This window comes from Ctenopharyngodon idella, chromosome 23, assembly GCF_019924925.1.
Source record: "Ctenopharyngodon idella isolate HZGC_01 chromosome 23, HZGC01, whole genome shotgun sequence".
Lineage (NCBI taxonomy): Eukaryota > Metazoa > Chordata > Actinopteri > Cypriniformes > Xenocyprididae > Ctenopharyngodon > Ctenopharyngodon idella.
Window position 1 is genome coordinate 9,791,037 of NC_067242.1, and position 17,941 is coordinate 9,808,977.

The 17,941-nt window shown below is 37.3% G+C and overlaps 1 long non-coding RNA gene across 1 annotated transcript in view; it reads left to right on the plus strand.

The window, feature by feature from the left end:
- The first annotated feature begins 1,003 nt into the window (after positions 1–1,003).
- LOC127505935 (uncharacterized) overlaps positions 1,004–17,941 on the plus strand; it is a 70,263-nt gene continuing 53,325 nt past the window's right edge. The window contains exon 1 of the long non-coding RNA XR_007927849.1: positions 1,004–1,209. This is a non-coding gene — a long non-coding RNA (uncharacterized LOC127505935). The remainder of the gene's footprint in view (positions 1,210–17,941) is intronic.

Here is a 17,941-nt window from a genome sequence, read left to right on the forward strand (position 1 = left end):
GCTAATCACCTCATGACTTTGATGTGTCCATCAGGAACAGTGAGAATGTTTGGCTTTAGTCTTTAAGGCAAAAACGCTCTCAAGTGTGTTTTCAAGTGTGCTGATCACTATAGATCTTTTTGAGCTTGACAAGAAGAGGGTAGAAAAAATGTCTCATATCTATGACAACAATCCTAGATAGCTTTGAACTGCACACCAAAGCCACAATTTTCCACTTGTATAATTAGATCACACCAGTGCCATGAACATTTACCGGTGTGTGATGGTTCAGGCATCCATCTCAACATTTTTGCTTGGCATTTCATTATTGAGGCCTTCTGCATGAAAGAGCAACCAATATCCTTCAATATAGCTTCATCTGGGCCGCAGGTGCTTGGCTGTGCATTGTATTTTGGGATACAACCAGGAACTGGAAGATGCATTGCACTATTTTTTGCTATTCCTATGATTTCTGGTTAGCGATTACTGATGGGTTTTTCTTAGGAACTGCCCTTCTTCTCAAAAAGCTGAAACGCCAATTTAGTTGGCCAGTACCATAGCTGTAGAGCACAATAGTTGGTTTTCAGAAGTAAAAATCCCATTAATTTTCTATAGAGATATTGATTTTTAATGATTCTGCAGAAATCTTTCAAGACCAAACATGAGGTTATTAATGGTATAGCCTAGATTTTGTTGATGCTATCCAGTGTAATCTATATTCCAACTATATTTTATGTCCGTAAACCTTAATACACACACACACAATAACAATATAAGATATAGGCCTATGTGTGCAAAACATTTCAAATATACAACTATTGTTTTTATTTGCTTATACCGTCGAAAAAATGCTGCACTTCACTGGATAGTATACAGATCTCGGATGTTTTTAGTCAGCTGTACTTTGGTGTTTTGAATCAGAACGATGCCCTTTACTCGAATGAATCACTTTTGAGTCACTTCTTTTCAATGAATCAGTCAAACGCACCGAATCGCTTCTTAATTTAGTCTGAATCATTCGGACACTTAATCGTTTGAAGCGGTTTCTCACTGTATACAACAATAACGCGATCTAGGACGCAAATAACAAAACAGGCGCTGCATTAAGTAGAATATAAACTTAAAATTAACTGAAACAAGCTTGGAAATGGATTATATCGTTTGACCGCGACGAAGGTCCAACACCTGCACGTGCGCCTCGCGTATTGTCAGCAGCTGTACTTTCTGCAGGTAAGTACATTTTCCAGCCAAAAAATATTTCAGTTCACATAATGGATATATCAAACCACGGTATATGATTACAGTTAACATTAAAAACCATGGTAACGTTACTGTCACAGTAGCCTAATTGAAAATAACCTATTTTGAGAAACTTCAAAGAGCTGCGTCATGTAGGCTAATGCTAGTAGCTAATTACATTAATGTAATTTACTGAGTTAGTGAATAAATTAAATACCTAATTCCAGTTTCTCAAAGCTCCTTATTGTTACTGTCATTTATAGCAGCCATCTTATAACCAATACCTGACAATAGGCTATTTATGTCTGGCCCATGTAACTGTACTTTCTTTGTCTGACTCTGGAAGTCCCAAAGTCTGTCTGAGGCATTACATTTCTGGACACAGGTTGTTCCATACGCTTTATCTTTGACTTGGTTGTGCTGTCATTGTTGGCTGTTCTTGTCTGCCTTTTTTGTGTGTGGAAGCTTGTTTCTGCCACAGAATAAAAACATTATAAAAAGGTACCTGTGAGATATAAACTCAGAATTGCAAGAAATAAAGTCAGAATTGCAAGATATAAACTGTATAATTTTTCTCTTTCCCCCCCCTCAGAACAGTGAGATATAAACTCGCAATTACAGTCGTAAAAATTGCAGTTGTAAGGAGAAAAGTCCCAACTACCTTTTTTATTCTGTGGCGGAAACAAGCTTCCATACTTTCATCCTTTTCCCAGCATGCACTGGTGCATGATGAATCAGTGTTGCATTGTTTGAATATTTGCCTTTTTTGTGTTGCAGTTTTTGTTTTTGATTTTAAGGAAGTTTAAGAAAATATGTACTTTGCTCCCCCTCCCACCCCCAATTCTTATAAAAAATAGATAAAGTATTTCAATTCAAGCCATGCAAACATGAAATGTTGTCTTATTTTTACAGTGCAAATGTTTCCCTTTTGATTCTGTGTAGCCAAAACATGCAGATTACAAAAAAGAGAAAAGTTTACAATTTCTTCTTTGACACATCACACCACATAGCACTTAGTCTTTGTCTTGCTTGAGCAATTTCTTTCCTTGGAAACTTGGAAAATAAAAAATGACCCTTTGCAGATAAAATGGAGTCCCTTTTATCAAATCTTTTGCCTTGAGGTTGAGCCAGTGAATATTTCTACTGCTGCTGTAAATGTGCTGCTGCAGAGGCTGAAGTTCATCTCTTGGCCTTTAGTTCAAAGACGCTTCAGTGTTCAAGTTTATAAGACAACAGGGAGCTTCTCTCATGTCTAAGTCCCAGAAGGCCCAGCGTGAGTCCTTGACAGATTCCTGGTGGATGTGCGCAGCATGTGAGCTTTTTCATAGTTCCTCAAATCAAGTGTGGCTTGAAGTCTACAGTTTTAGGTTACAGTTGTCAGCATATCGTTGCATAAAAACAGTAGCATTTAAAACATGCCCTGAGCACATAAATACAACTTTTTTCCCCCTGAAACTCAACAGTGCATATCATTAAAATGTAAATTTCTTCCTTAGAGGATGTTGCTTTACCAAAGCAACTTGCAAGAAAGATCTTTTATGCTGTTGTATTGATTCCTTCAGGGACCAAGATGAATGCGTGAGTAGAGGAATAAAACACAGTATCAATACAAATGTAATGGCATTAATAGAATGGACAGAAAGTATTGTGTTTGCGTGAGAGTGTGACAGTTTACGGTTTATGGATTGATCATGGCTTGAAGGCCATTGATTACATGGAGCATCTTAAAAAGTTCATTTAAGCCAGTTGGGAGATCTGAGTAAATGTGTATTCCTTTCATGGCTTTGAACGAGTGACCTGCTAACTATGCAATTTCAGTGAAAAGGTCAGGTATCTACCTGGGCATTTTAAGTTGTCCGCAGCATTTCTGTAATCCCAGGTCCGATGATTTGTAAGTGGCAGGGTCAAGGTCACGTGGTGTTAACACCGCTTGGAAACTCAAAACCCTTTTCCTTATTTGGTTAGCTTACTGTTTGTATTTATTATTTCAAATGAAATAGTTTCCCAAAAATGAAAATTGTAATTATTTAAATCGACCATGTCTTTCCAAAGTTGTGATTTTCTTTCTTTATTACACAATTACTATGAAAATACTATGAGAATATTTCTGTATGGTTTTAAAAATAGAATTTAAAATATAATAACAATATATATATATTATGTATACAGTAGTGGCCAAAAGTGTTTTGTGGCTTTTTTTGTCATCTTCACCCTTTATTTAAATATTATTAAAAATTTGGTAAAAATTTCATAAGCATATTTTGTAGTTGTGCTTGGAGTCAATATTTGTGATAATTCCAACGCTATCTCACGACCAATTCGTATAAATTCATAAGATTTGTCTAAACCCCAGTGACAGGTAGGTTTAGGGGCGGGGTTAGGGGTAGGTCATTTGTACAAATTCATCCGAATTAGCCACCTCGTAAAATACGTACAAATTGCCGTAAGATCGGGTTGGATAATTCTGATAATTTTTATTTGTAAGTAGACATAATTTTTGTCCAGGCTGAGGCTGTCATACAAAGAAATTATGAACGCATGCAAAAACAAGAGAACCCACAACATATTAATAACTAATTATGTTGTAGTCAATGTATGCTTTTTTCTGTGCTGTAGTTTGCCTTTTTTTGCCGAATAATATTGTCGGATAAATACCTTAACCAAGTTTAGTGTTTTGTTCTTCCCTCATATTTAATACGTTTAAAAATATAAAGTATTTTCCTCCTATTTTTTTATGACTATAGACAGGTAAAAAGTTATATAGACAACAGATTTAAATTGATATTTTTAATTAAATCACTCTAAAAGTAATTCAGGGAACTTATACCACAACTTAAATTTATAGTTGCAAGTTAAAAATTCTAATTTATCGATTTAGTTAAACGATTTAAGTTGCAAACATTATTTTATTGATTTATGTTGACTTAATAATGTTGATTAACTTAATATTGTGTGCAATTTAAACTAAAATTTCTGCATTAATTGAATTTTTTAAAAACTTAAGTTGTAGTAACTTAATCTTGATAACTTTGGAATTTGAGTAGTAGATTTCTAGTTCCCAGCATGCTTTGCATAGGACTGGATAAGGAGAGTAAATGTTGAAATTAAGTGTTAGGCTTTTTTATTTAAAAAAGACTTGGAAGGAAAAAACCTGTTAATGTTTAATGCTGCTATGTTTGACATTTAAAAGAGTTTCTTGTGGTAACCATTGATCTGAAGAGTAGACAACATAAAGGTAAACACTACGTTGACTCTTATAAGCAATGACTGTGTTAATGCCAGTGACAAGTAATATCTTACTTGCTCATTAAATATACATGCTAAATAAGTAACATTTAGCATGTGCTTTGATAGATGTGGATTTTAACTGAAATATATAAGATTAATTGGTTCCAGGGCTACAACTCAAGTAGTTGGAGCGACTTAATTTTTTTTTGATTAATCAACTGTTACAAATTATTAAGTTCATTTAACTCATAATTTGTTGGCTGAACATAATTTCATTTGAAATTGTCATAACTCAAAAAAATTATGCTGCTAAGAGTCAATATTTATTTTTAGAGTGCATTTCTAATTCTTTTTGGATATATTTGTTAATGCATTTCATCAAATGGACACAAATGCTAAAGTTTCATGGAAAGTTTCATTTTTTTTCATGATGAACTAAATCTATCCTCTGTCTTAGAATGCGTTCCTGTCTTAGAAGGCTTCAGTACTCTGAACCCATCCTGATTAACCAAGTCCATGATCAAAAATTCACTCTGGGCTTAGGAGACGGATGGGGACGGCTCCTACTCTGTAGGCTCACATTTGAAATTCAGTCCTTTCTTCTTCTCATCTCCGTCTTTTCTCTCTGAACTGTACCAACGAAAGAAAACATAATAGGACAAGGATAAAGACGCCCACAGCCAGGCACATCTCGTCGCTTCCCAGTTAATGTAAAACTAGACTAATGAAAGTTCATTTATCATCACAGCTGGTTCTGTCTTCCCCTGCTTCTAATTTAATCAGTTACTCTTTTATCTGTGTCTTGTCTCTTTTATGAGTACAGAGCCATGCAGTGAGTGACCTTTGAAGATACGCAGTTCAGGGGGAACCCTTCACCAGTAGAACCACAGGGTTCTTCCCGTGGGAAGCTGACACTTCAGCTTTCATCTCCAACATCTCTTTGGAAAGACTTAGCCATTCCGTATAGTGCTCTCGGTCTGTCTCAGGCTAACCTTGTTACTGTATTAGAGTCTAACATGTTCATTTTAATTGGTTCTGATTGAATATATCAAACATGTCACCGTATCAAATGTCTTTATTAGTGCCTCTGATCACTTAATTGTTTTACATTTAAAGTGGTCTTGCATAACCAGACTTTTAGTCATATTAGTTTATTACGTCTGACTGATGACGTAAAATTAGCATATCCTTTTGCATGTGATGTCTCGTTCGCTAAACTGAACAGCCAGAGCTCTCTCTCTCACCGACAGCGGCAATGGCAACGGCAATGCCAACGGACGCCGATTCAACATGCTCAATCGGCCAAAATACCCAGACGATGGCTGGGTATTAAGATATTTTTGTTGAAATCCGATGGCTCAGTGAGGCCTCCATAGCCAGCAATGACATTTCCTCTCTCAAGATCCATTAATGTACTAAAAACATATTTAAATCAGTTCATGTGAGTACAGTGGTTCAATATTAATATTATAAAGTGAGGAGAATATTTTTGGTGCGCCAAAAAAAAACAAAATAACGACTTCTATAGTGATGGCTGATTTCAAAATACTGCTTCAGGAAACTTCGGAGCATTATGAATCAGCGTATCGATTCATGATTCGGATCGCGTGTCAAACCGCCAAACTGCTGAAATCATGTGACTTTGGCGCTCCGAACCGCTGATTCGACACGCTGATTCATAACGCTCCGAAGCTTCCTGAAGCGGTGTTTTGAAATAGTATTTTGAAGCTCAAGAAACATTTCATGTTATTATCAATGTTGAAAACAGTTGTGCTGCTTAATAGTTTTATGGAAACCATGATACATTTTTCTCTTTCGGGATTCTTTGATGCAAAGAAAATCCAGCATTTATTTGACATAGAAATCTAAGGTCTTTATTTTTGAATTTTTTTTTGCCATCTTGCAAACTGTCAAACCCAGCAATTACTTCTTCCTTGAAAGCACTTATTGTACTGAGAACTTGTAAAAATGACGTCTTCTGGTAGACTTTGAATATCCTATGCTCAAAAATTTGCATTCAAGCCAGCAAATCAAATTGACACTAGCAATTTTCGCCATTTATGTGCTCCAAAAGTAGCAATATACTTTGAGATGTGTCATCATAGGATATCAATCTTTGCACACACGTCTATGATAGTGCATTGCATATTCATATTCACTACATCAAATAAATATTCAGTATGTTCAGCATTATGGGTCTGACTGATTCAGGCCGACTTTAAGGATTTTCAAGGATGTCTGTGGTGTATTGTAAATTTTCATGGATGTAGAAACATGTCTGGATGTATTCAGTCATGAAGGTTTTCACGCTCTTGAATGAATGACATGTTACATAACTTCCATGTAGTCTTCAATTTGTCTAAACACCCAAATGACATTTTTATAACAGAAGTGAGGAGCAGATTTTAGAGTGAAATGTGACATTAAATACATCATAATTATGGAGCTAAATGAGAAAATCTGTTGAAAGCATTTGACAAAAATACTCCAGAGTACATCTCTAAAATTAGCCTTGTTTTTCAGATCTCTTTTAGTCCATTTTAAACTTTTATTTAATAACTAGAACAGTACAGAAAGAAATTCAGGTAGACTATTTTCTCATCTAAAAAACCTTTAATGTTTTTAAATAATCAGATGTTCTCATTCGCCATATGCTCGGAAAAAGTTATCCTGACATAGCAAAGACCTTTGCGTTAAATTTGTGTTTGGTTTCAAAGCTTGTAAGGATGATTCACCCCCCTCTTTTCTATAGAAGTCTTTTCTAAAACATCTGTCGACGCTTTGATCCACATTCAGATTAAAATGTGCCTGTGTGTGCGGGGCACATGAATTTGTTGGTAACTTCTTAAGATAGATTGTGCCTTTGATCAGTCCGAGCTTGTCCAGGCATCAAAAGGAGGAAGAAAAAAAACCCTGATGTGTGTGACTCTAAAAGACAGAAGTGAAGTGTTTTTGCCGTGATTATGATTGGAAAAAATAATAATAAAATCTCCTGAATGTCTTGACGTCTAAAGACCACCATGAATGCCAAGAAAGAAAATGACTACTTTTCCATTCCATCTCAAGTTCTAGTAAGATTGGAGAAATGACAAAAAAGACAGAAGAAGAAAAAAGATAGCCGGAGACACAGCGGCGGGTTTATGAATGTTGTACGCCTGACGCATTAGCGAGTAGCTCGCAATTCAAAGAATATTTTCAATATCTCATGCTGATCTGACACTGGAGAGATTGATGGCTGTTCAAAATGTGGATGCATGTAGTTTACCATTCAAACTGTGACAGTATATTAAAACAAATGTCGATAGATTTCTCTAATGTATTATTTGAGGAAAAACTGAAGTAGCAGAGTTCATAGAAAAAGCATTTATTCATTTTAATCACTTTATGTTTTAGATCGTTATTGGTGTGGAATATTAAACCATTTATATTCACTATTATACTTCTTTTCCTGAGTCTCTTTGACTCAAAAGAATAATGTAAACCGAAGTAGAAGTCTGGTTAGTTAAACTTGTATGTGCTTTCTATGCTTACTGACTTTAATTCCCTCTCGGCCCATGCAGAGATGTATTCGATTAGTGAAAGTGCCTCCCATTATAAATTCTTTATTTAGAGGACGTTAAGAGCCAACTGGGACGCCGCCGTTGTGAGTCGAACCATGAAACTGTAAACAGCAGCTTGAGACAAATGCACTCAAAGGGCACAGACAGAGGTACAAACCCTGACACGCCGAGAAAGGCCATTAATCAACACCACACATCCCATTACACCAATGTGATTATTTAAACCTCGTCCTGCAGGGGGAAAACCACTCTGGCCACAACTCTTTTACAGCTTCTGTGATATCTCTCTGAAAATGATGTCTCTCGGCCATTAGTTCTCCAGTTCTGTGCAAAAAGTGGAACAGCAGGGTGGAAAAACCTCAAAATGAACTTCAAAAGATGTAATCTACAGTTAGCTGCTCTGTTCAGGTAAACCGATGCCCAAAGCTGTGCTCAGCTGAATCTTTATTGAAGCACTCTCTGCCTTTTGGTTCCCTGTTGGTTTCTCTTATTAGATTTTCGCTTGTGCTTGATTGTGGCATAATAGCAAGGGTCAATAATTGCGCTTGGACTCTTTCAGAGGCGATATGTCATAATAAAGTGATACAAGCTGTGATTAGATTGTCAAAGAGATGGACAAGGGAAAATCTTGTGCAAACAGCAACATTAAGTATTTTGGGCATAAAACACGGCATGTACAGGGTTGTGCTCCATTCATAATAGAAAGGAATGGAATTCATTTAAAGGATTAGTTCACTTCAGAATTAAAATTTCCTGATAATTTACTCACCCCCATGTCATCCGGGAGGTTTATGTCTTTCTTCAGTCAAAGAGAAATTAAGGTTTTTGAGGAAAACATTCCAGGATTTTTCTCCATTATAGTGGACTTCATTGGGGTTCAACGTGTTGAAGGTCCAAATTGCAGTTTCAGTGCATCTTCAAAGGGCTCTACATGATCCCAGCTGAGGAATAAGGGTCTTATCTAGCGAAACGATTGGTCATTTTCTAAAAGAAAAGAAAATTTATATACTTTTTAACCACAAATGCTCGTCTTGCACTAGCTCTGTGTTAATAAGTTACTAATTATTTAATAGCTTTGTTGCAAAATTTGTGTTAAACTGATGCTGAATTGCAGATTTGCTTCCCATCATTCCAACTCTGTATCATGAAATGAACAAGGGCCAATTGGTAAATGCTGAATTTTGCCCAACATCTACAAACCCACAGTAAGGTTAGACAGTTGATGCTGCAAAATGAGTCCAGTGACTCTGGAGGACAGTGAGAGTGCAATAACACTAAAATAACAGTTGCAGAGCAAAGCTTAGCTGCCAAATTGACAACTCATTGGTTGGCAGCTCATTAAAAGTCACATCCTTCTTGGAAACTGACATCAGCTGAGGTAAATGTTCCAGTAAGTCAGCACGACTTCTGCTGACTTGACAACTTTGGGAGTATCTTAGTAGAAGAACACTGTTACTGGATTTTGTTTCACCTAAAATCATAACAGTTGGACTTCTTGCATCTTTTGAGGTGGTAATTATGTAGATGATTTGCATATACACTGATCAGGCATAACATTATGACCACCTTCTTAATATTGTGTTGGTCCCCTTTTTGCTGCCAAAACAGCCCTGACCCGTCGAGCAGATCCTTTAAGTCCTGTAAGTTGCAAGGTGGAGCCTCCATGGATCGGACTTGTTTGTTCAGCACATCCCACAGATGCTCGATTGGATTGAGATCTTGGGAATTTGGAGGCCAATTCAACACCTCAAACTCATTGTTGTGCTCCTCAAACCATTCCTGAACCATTTTTGCTTTGTAGCAGGGTGCATTATCCTGCTGAAAGAGGCCACAGCCACCAGGGAACACTGTTTCCATGAAAGGGTCTGCAACAATGCTTAGGTAGGTGGTACGTGTCAAAGTAGCATCCACATGGATGGCAGGACCCAAGGTTTTCCAGCAGAACATTGCCCAAAGCATCACACTGCCTCCGCCGGCTTGCCTTCTTCCCATAGTGCATCTTGGTGCCATGTGATCCCCAGGTAAGCGCATGCACCCGGCCATCCACGTGATGTAAAAGAAAACATGATTCATCAGACCAGGCCACCTTCTTCCGTTGCTCCGTGGTCCAGTTCTGATGCTCACATGCCCAATGTTGGCCGCTTTCAGCGGTGGACAGGGGTCAGCATGGGCACCCTGACTGGTCTGCGGCTGTGCAGCCCCATACGCAACAAACTGTGATGCACTGTGTATTCTGACACCTTTCTATCAGAACCAGCATTAACTTCTTGAGCAATGTGAGCTACAGTAGCTCATCTGTTGGATCGGACCCCACGGGCCAGCCTTCGCTCCCCACATGCATCAATGAGCCTATGACCCTGTCGCCGGTTCACCACTGTTCCTTCTTTGGACAACTTTTGATAGATACTGAACACTGCAGACCGGGAACACCCCACAAGAGCTGCAGTTTTGGAGATGCTCTGACCCAGTCGTCTAGCCATCACAATTTAGCCCTTGTCAAACTCGCTTAAATCCTTACGCTTGCCTATTTTTCCTGCTTCTAACACATCAACTTTGAGGACAAAATGTTCACTTGCTGCCTATATCCCATCCACTAACAGGTGCTGTGATGAAGAGATAATCAGTGTTATTCACTTCACCTGTCAGTGCTCATAATGTTATGCCTGATCGGTGTATTTAGGTAACAGATTCTCTAGCTTGGTTGATCTGGTTTCACTTGCAGATACATCAATGTTGACACATTAATAATGGGATCATTTGGGCATCTTCACCATGATGAGAAGCTATATGACTCTCAATTCATCCTCTTGAAATTACTCTTTTTAGGTCTGTTGATCATCACAGATACTCTTGTCCTATGTGGATTTTTGCACTCAATGAAGAACACTCCCCATCTTCAGTCAGCCTGAAGCCTTTGATGGGTTTGTGTTGGGTATGGTGTTGAATATGGATTGTTTATGTTCACAGTACACTTGAGGATAATAGTGTCTGGCCTGCAGTATAAGACCTATAATCAGAGCAGTGCAGACAGATACAAGTACAGGGCAATTCACGATTTGTCATTTAGCGGAAATTTTTTATCCAAAGCAATTTGCAATACATGAATTGCTAGGAATTCCCTCTGGATGAACTTGGTGCTAGTGTTTAGGTTAACATTACTCTATGTCCTAACCAGACGTGATGCGATAAGATTAAAGCTGCAAGTAATTTCTCTGTCCTTACCAGGTGCGTGATCAGACACAACCACAGCCAATCAGAACGTATTTGATGTTAAATATACGGCTATGTGCAGAAGGATTTTGGGCCATTTATATTTCGTTGTGGGCGAAGCTACTAAGTGTGATGCCACAAGAATAGAAACCAAGCAATGGGCAAAATTACATGTGCATAAAGGATACTGTTTTTAGTGCGTTTTGAGCTCATGAAACAAAATTTATAATTTCATTGTCAGATTTTAGCAAGCAAGTATGAGCTGTACTGGAATGATGATACACTCTATTTTTTATTATTTTAATGTTTTTTTTTGTTTTGTTTTGTTTTTGGTTTGAAGACTTCTACTTTGTTTTGATGATTTATGATTTACCTAAAAACATAAGTCTCTTCCGAGCATCATGGCTGCATTTATTTGATAAAAAAATACCATAAAAAATAGTAATATTATGAAATAGTATTGCAATTTAAAATAAGCGTTTTCTATTTAAATATATTTTAAAATGTAATTTATTCCTGTGATCAAAGCTGAATTTTCAGCATCATTACTCCAGTCTTCAGTGTCACATGATCCTTCAGAAATCATTATAATATACCGATTTGCTGCTCAAGAAACTTTTATTACCGGTATTATAAATGGTGAAAACATTTTTTTGTGGAAACAGTTATATATTGTTTTTCATGATTCTTTAATGAATAAAAAATTCAAAAGAACAGCATTAATTTAAAATAGACATTTTTTTTTGTAACATTATAAATTTTTACTGTCACTTTTGATCGGATAATCATCCTTACAGAATAGAATTATTAATTTCTTACAAATAAAGCTCACCACAAACTTTTAAACAGTAGTATATATACCAAATACAAATTATTTATATAAAATAATATTTATTGAACAACAATATTTAAATTAAAAACAATAGCCATTATAAATGACAACAACAAATAAACACAATTGTACAATTCAGTCAAACGTACAAAAGCAGTGCTCTACAGGATGTAAATTAAATATAACCTTAAATTAAATTATTAAATTTAACAGCCCAATTTGATTCGCTCAGGAACAAGTAACTAGATTAATAAGACCAAAGATTGCCCATTTTATGTATCCAAAATTAATTATATCTCATGTTTAACCTCTATAAGATCCAGCGGCAAATCCCTGAAGCACTGGCCAAGATGAAGCTGTTCTCGGCAGGTACACGAGCAATGAACGGCCACTGACGGCCTGGAGCTCACATCTCAGAAAACTTCTAAACAAACTGTAAAATAGGTGCTATGGTTAAATATGAGTCACATATTTCAGGTCTAAACAACTACATTCTAACCTAAAAACTCTTAAAACTACAGTTCGTGGTACAACAAGTGTAGTATTTGTAAAAACATATGGCAGATTTGCTCAGCCGCCATGACAGTCGCTTCAAGCGGAGTGATACAAACAGTGAAAAGGTAGGAGTGCTGTTATCGCTAGAATATCGGCTCTCAGCCAATCAGATTCGAGAACCAGAAAGAACTGTTGTGTGTATGTATGTGTGTGTGTGTGTGTGCATTAGACTCTATAGCAATTTTATGTCATGTATTGAAAGAGAATTATGTAATGAAGCTCTGCATTATAGATCAACCTGCTAGATTTAAAACTCTAGATCACCCTTACATTAAAAAGTGAAAATTCTGATCTCATGAAAAGCGTGAGGCCAGTGAGAGTTTCAGATGAGGGTGATCTTACCTTGAACATCGGAGTCTAATGCAGCGGTTAGGGCAAAAGGCTAAGACATGCATTATTAAACACAGAAGAACCTGATCAAAAGAACCGTTATCCACAGCTAATCCCGGGAACTGTGAGGCAACACAGTTCATTTCAAACCAGAACAGACAGACCACGTTATTAATTAACTCGCAGTACCGCTGGGTGTTTTTCGCTGTTTATTAGCCTGACTGACGGCAAACCTCCAAACCTCCCGCGCATGTCGTCATCTCCCTAGCGAACACGGGCGCCGTGCTGATTCTTCACGTGTTACCGGCAGCTGAGGGGAGGAAATCCACATGAACCTCAGCAGGATGATGAAAGGACATTTGAAAGCGTATTTGATTCATGTCTGAATTTTCTGACCCTGTAGTGTTTCTCAGGTAGGAGAGAGTGACTCAAATAACATTTATATCTGAAAGTGTTAAATCCTATTTAAAGTGTGAAATCCCATTTCTCAGGTGGGAAGGGAGTTTTCTGTGTTATTTTTAAATGTTTCATGAAAGATCCTGATCTGGGCACAGACGATACTCAGACATGTCCGTAGGGGAAAAGATTTTAGACTTTTATGTCACAGTGGACCAGCCTCATAAAACCTGTGTTCATGCTTATAACACTACTTCAGACTTATGAGAATTTAACAGCATTACAGGGCATAATGACGTTTTGGGATTGCTTTCCTTGCTATTATTTTTCCTTATAGGCAGTATTGATTATAGTAACAGGGGCAAGTTGTTTCCCAGGTGCTCTGAAATTACCAAGCAGACCGGACCAGATTTATTTTTTCATTACACAAGGGCACAATTTAAGGACTTGCAACCATATCTGTTTTTTTATTTATTTATTTATTTATTTGTTGCTTTTTTTGCAGTTCTGGGGAAGCTTTGAAACGGTAACTTGCTAAGCTACAAGCTGCTCATAACTTGAAGTTGGCATGAAACAGAGGTTGTGATAGACTTTTCTTCTCTATTGTGATGTATATCCAAGTGAAATGGCTTCTTGAACAAGAAAAAATGTAGGGCTGGACTTGATTTTGTACATGGGGAATTGATTGGATGGTTGTGGTTTGCTATTGGTCGATCTCATGTGAGTGACAGGTTGTCCCGCCCTCATGCCAGTAAACATGTCATCAGAGAAGAGATGTTGCTGCAAGAGGGAAGGAAAGGTAATTTTTAAAAAACAATGTGCAGAGAAATCATTTATAATAAATACTGTAATATTCCATAAAAAACAAGAATTGTCAATTTATATTTCATGGTGACTTAAATAGTTTAACTACAGTCAAGCTACCCTACTGATGAAGTAGTTAGTTCACTACAAGCTACTAATAAAAATAGCTAACTACATTAAAGCTGTTTAAAATCACAATATCTTTTTAAAATATACAACAATAAATGTTTTTTTTTTTTTCATTTAGACCAGTATTTTCGTTTTTATCGTATATTTGAACATTTGTAAATGCTCTATAAATCTTTTTGAACATTTATAGAACATTCGAACAATCAATTTACACCGATAACCAACAGAATTAAACTTACTTTTTGAACTGATTCTTTTAGATAAACCTTCTGAATGAATCAATTCACTGAATGAATCAGACTTCCTAACTGCTTCATATGAAAGAGTGCATGAACATTTTTGGTGAACATGTTTGTTTATTACCTCAGGGTACGTTTAACAAGGTTTTTCCTTTGCGTTTTTCGCATATAGGCAACGTTGTCAAAACGATCCCTGTTCACAAGGATCCATGAAAATGACTAAAAACGCAGTATTATACACATGCACATGAATCGTTTACAAAAACTTGTACTTTGATACCCGTTTTCAAATGTTTGTGTGTCATGGCCATTTGACGTGTAAATGAATGGCCAAAATGCAAAATAAAAAGTTTTCTGTTTTTAGTTGAAAGTGGTGTCGGAAAATGGACCCTCAGTTTACGTGATTGTAAATCTGTGTACACAATAGAGTATTACTAAAAATATAGACATGTTGAAATTTTGACAGGATCAATCAATTTATGTTCCAATTTACACTCCAATAACAAAATTAGAAACTTACTTTTTGAACTGATTCTTTTACATAAACCTTCAGAATACATCAATTGACCAAATGAACAGACGTCCTAAATGCTTCATATGAAAGACATGTTTGTTTTGGTGAACACGTTTAATTATTACCTGTACAGTATTACTAAAACTATAGAAATATCAAAGTTTTGACAATTCTTTCATAACTTGTTACTGTTATTAAAGGATTAGTTCACTTTCAAATGAAAATAATAAAGTCCTTCTGAAGCGAAGCGATGCGTTTAAATCCATATTTAACAAGTTATGAAGTAAAATATCTAGCTTCTGCCAGAATTCAACTTACTAAGAAAGTGTAAACTGGTGTCGCGTCAGTTAAGCTTTTTCCGTAAGTTGAATAGGGAAGGCGTAGGACGTAGCCTAAGCTTTTTTGAACTGTGAGAGTTTTACACTTTCTTCGTAAGTTGAATATGGAAGGCGGTCTGGCGGAAGCTAGATATTTTACTTCATAACTTGTTAAATGTGGATATTTTTTTTACACAAACGCATTGCTTCGCTTCAGAAGGCCTTTATTTACCCCCCGGAGCTGTGTTTATAATGGATGGATGTGGATGGATGCACTTTCTTCAGCTTTATACTCGTTGGTATCGCTCAATGCCATTATAAAGCTCGGATGCGTCAGGATATTTATTAATATATCTCCGATTGCGTTCATCAGAAAGAAGAAAGTCATATACACCTAGGATGGCTTGAGGGTGAGTAAAGCTTGGGGTCATTTTTATTTGAAAGTGAACTAATCCTTTAAACTACTGTCATACTGCTCAAAAATAGTTAAAATCAATGTGAATTGCTGTTTGCAAACCATTTTATTTCTGTAATATGACTTCTTTCCAAGTCTAACAGAATATTTAGTGAGAAAAGAGGGATTTTATCCATTAGGAATTGCTTGGATTATAAAAAGATGATGTTACATACTAGAATAGAGCCTAAAACAATTCCTAAATAGCTATTTAGCTGTTAGTTGACATTCAATATCCCATGGAGCCTATGTGACATAATTTCAAACTAAAGCAAGTTATTAAATTCTTATGACAGATTATGAAGAAAAACACTTTGCACTGATGAATTGTTCATAAATATGAATTAATAATTGTGTAAATGCAGAATTTTAATTATTCTTTGGATCATTCTTGCATTCACTCCCCACCGTACAAGCCTTGTCTCTGGCATTACTGTATCTGTGCATCACTGGTTTTTGATGTTGATATAGGCCTGGAATTATTCATTTAAGAGGACAAAAACATTGACTTGCAAGTGTAACTGTTGAGATTGTTCATCCAGTCGCTCAGTCACAGGCGCTGAGCAATATCAAGGACCGGCGTACTGAATTCATCATGTTTCAATTGGTAGTCAGGAGGCTCCCTGTCATAGTGATTTGTTAAAAACAGTTCCTGCAAGAATGAACGGATGCTTCAGAAAATCAGAGCGTGAGCTTGGAATACACGCCCCATAAGCCTGCTGCTATCAGTTCAATCTGTTATCATTCAACACCTCAGATTTTTATTATTTTAAAGAGGGTACTGTTTGTTCTGAGCTGGAAAAATCAGGCAGTGCCATTCCTTCACATTTATTAGGACGTGATAGATCTTTTCCCTTGTTCTTGGAGGAAACTTTTGCTTGTAGCTTGATTTTAAAGACTGCACAGCAAGTTCCACACAAGCCAGTTTATCAATCCTGGTGCCTTGATTGATGTGAAAGATGTAAAGCAGTGATTCTGGTGGGTTGCAAGTCTCTTTAGGGTTGCTAACAGCTGATTTGTTTGAGTCATTGCGCAAAAGTGTTCCCTGCATTTTTAACACCCCTTTTTAGTAGAGGAATGAATATTTAGATAAAAACAGCTATTTATAACAGTTTGTTTCCAATATGTCACCTACATCACAGTTTTACTCCCCAAACAAAGTGATTTTAAAACCCGTTTGAACGAATCATTCAAACGAACCAGTTTTAAAACCAGTTTTGGCTGGAAGGCTGTTAAAGTTATAATACTGGGGTTCATGTTAAAAATTGTATATGTCAGTGCACCCGATGAAACTGTCAGGGAATGAACACAGACAGAGGATCCAAGTGCAAGAATAACAATATTTATTGACAGGAAAATGCTGTACAATAACTTCACTCCAAGGGTCAGTCGAGGCAGAGGCTGTGGCGTGCAGAGTGGCGAGGCACTGGGTGGCGCAGGGCTACAGCGGGTATCAGAGAACAAGGATAATCCAACCCAGAAAACAGGGCACACGACGAAAGTCCAGAATCCAAAAACCAGGAAGAAACACACAGAGAACACGACACCGGGAACAGCCTGCAACGAACTGACAAAGACACATAAAGACATGCACAATATATAACAACCACTAACAAGACACGGCTGGCAACAGATCGCAATCAGACCATAATGGGTGACGCCCACACAATCATTCACTCACACCCAACACACACACACACACACACACACACACACACACACACACAACAACACACGAGGGTGAGTAAGTGAATCCATGAACCGTGACAGTACCCCCTCTCCTATGAGCGCCTCCTGGCGCTCCCAGGAGAGCCTACCTGTTGATAGTAATCATCAATAAGAGAGTGATCCAGGATGTCCCCGGCAGGAACCCAACTCCTCTCCTCCGGACCGTAACCCTCCCAGTCCACCAAGTACTGGAATCCGCGTCCCCTTCGCCTAGCGTCCAAAATACGACGAACCGAATAAACGGGTTCCCCATCTACGAGACGCGGCGGGGGGGGAACCGGAACCGGCGGATTAATGTTAGCATGAAAAACAGGTTTGATTTTAGATACGTGGAATACGGGGTGAATTCTACGGTACGCTGGGGGGAATTTGAGGCGGACTGTCACCGGACTAAGAATCTTGGTGACAGTAAACGGGCCAATGAATT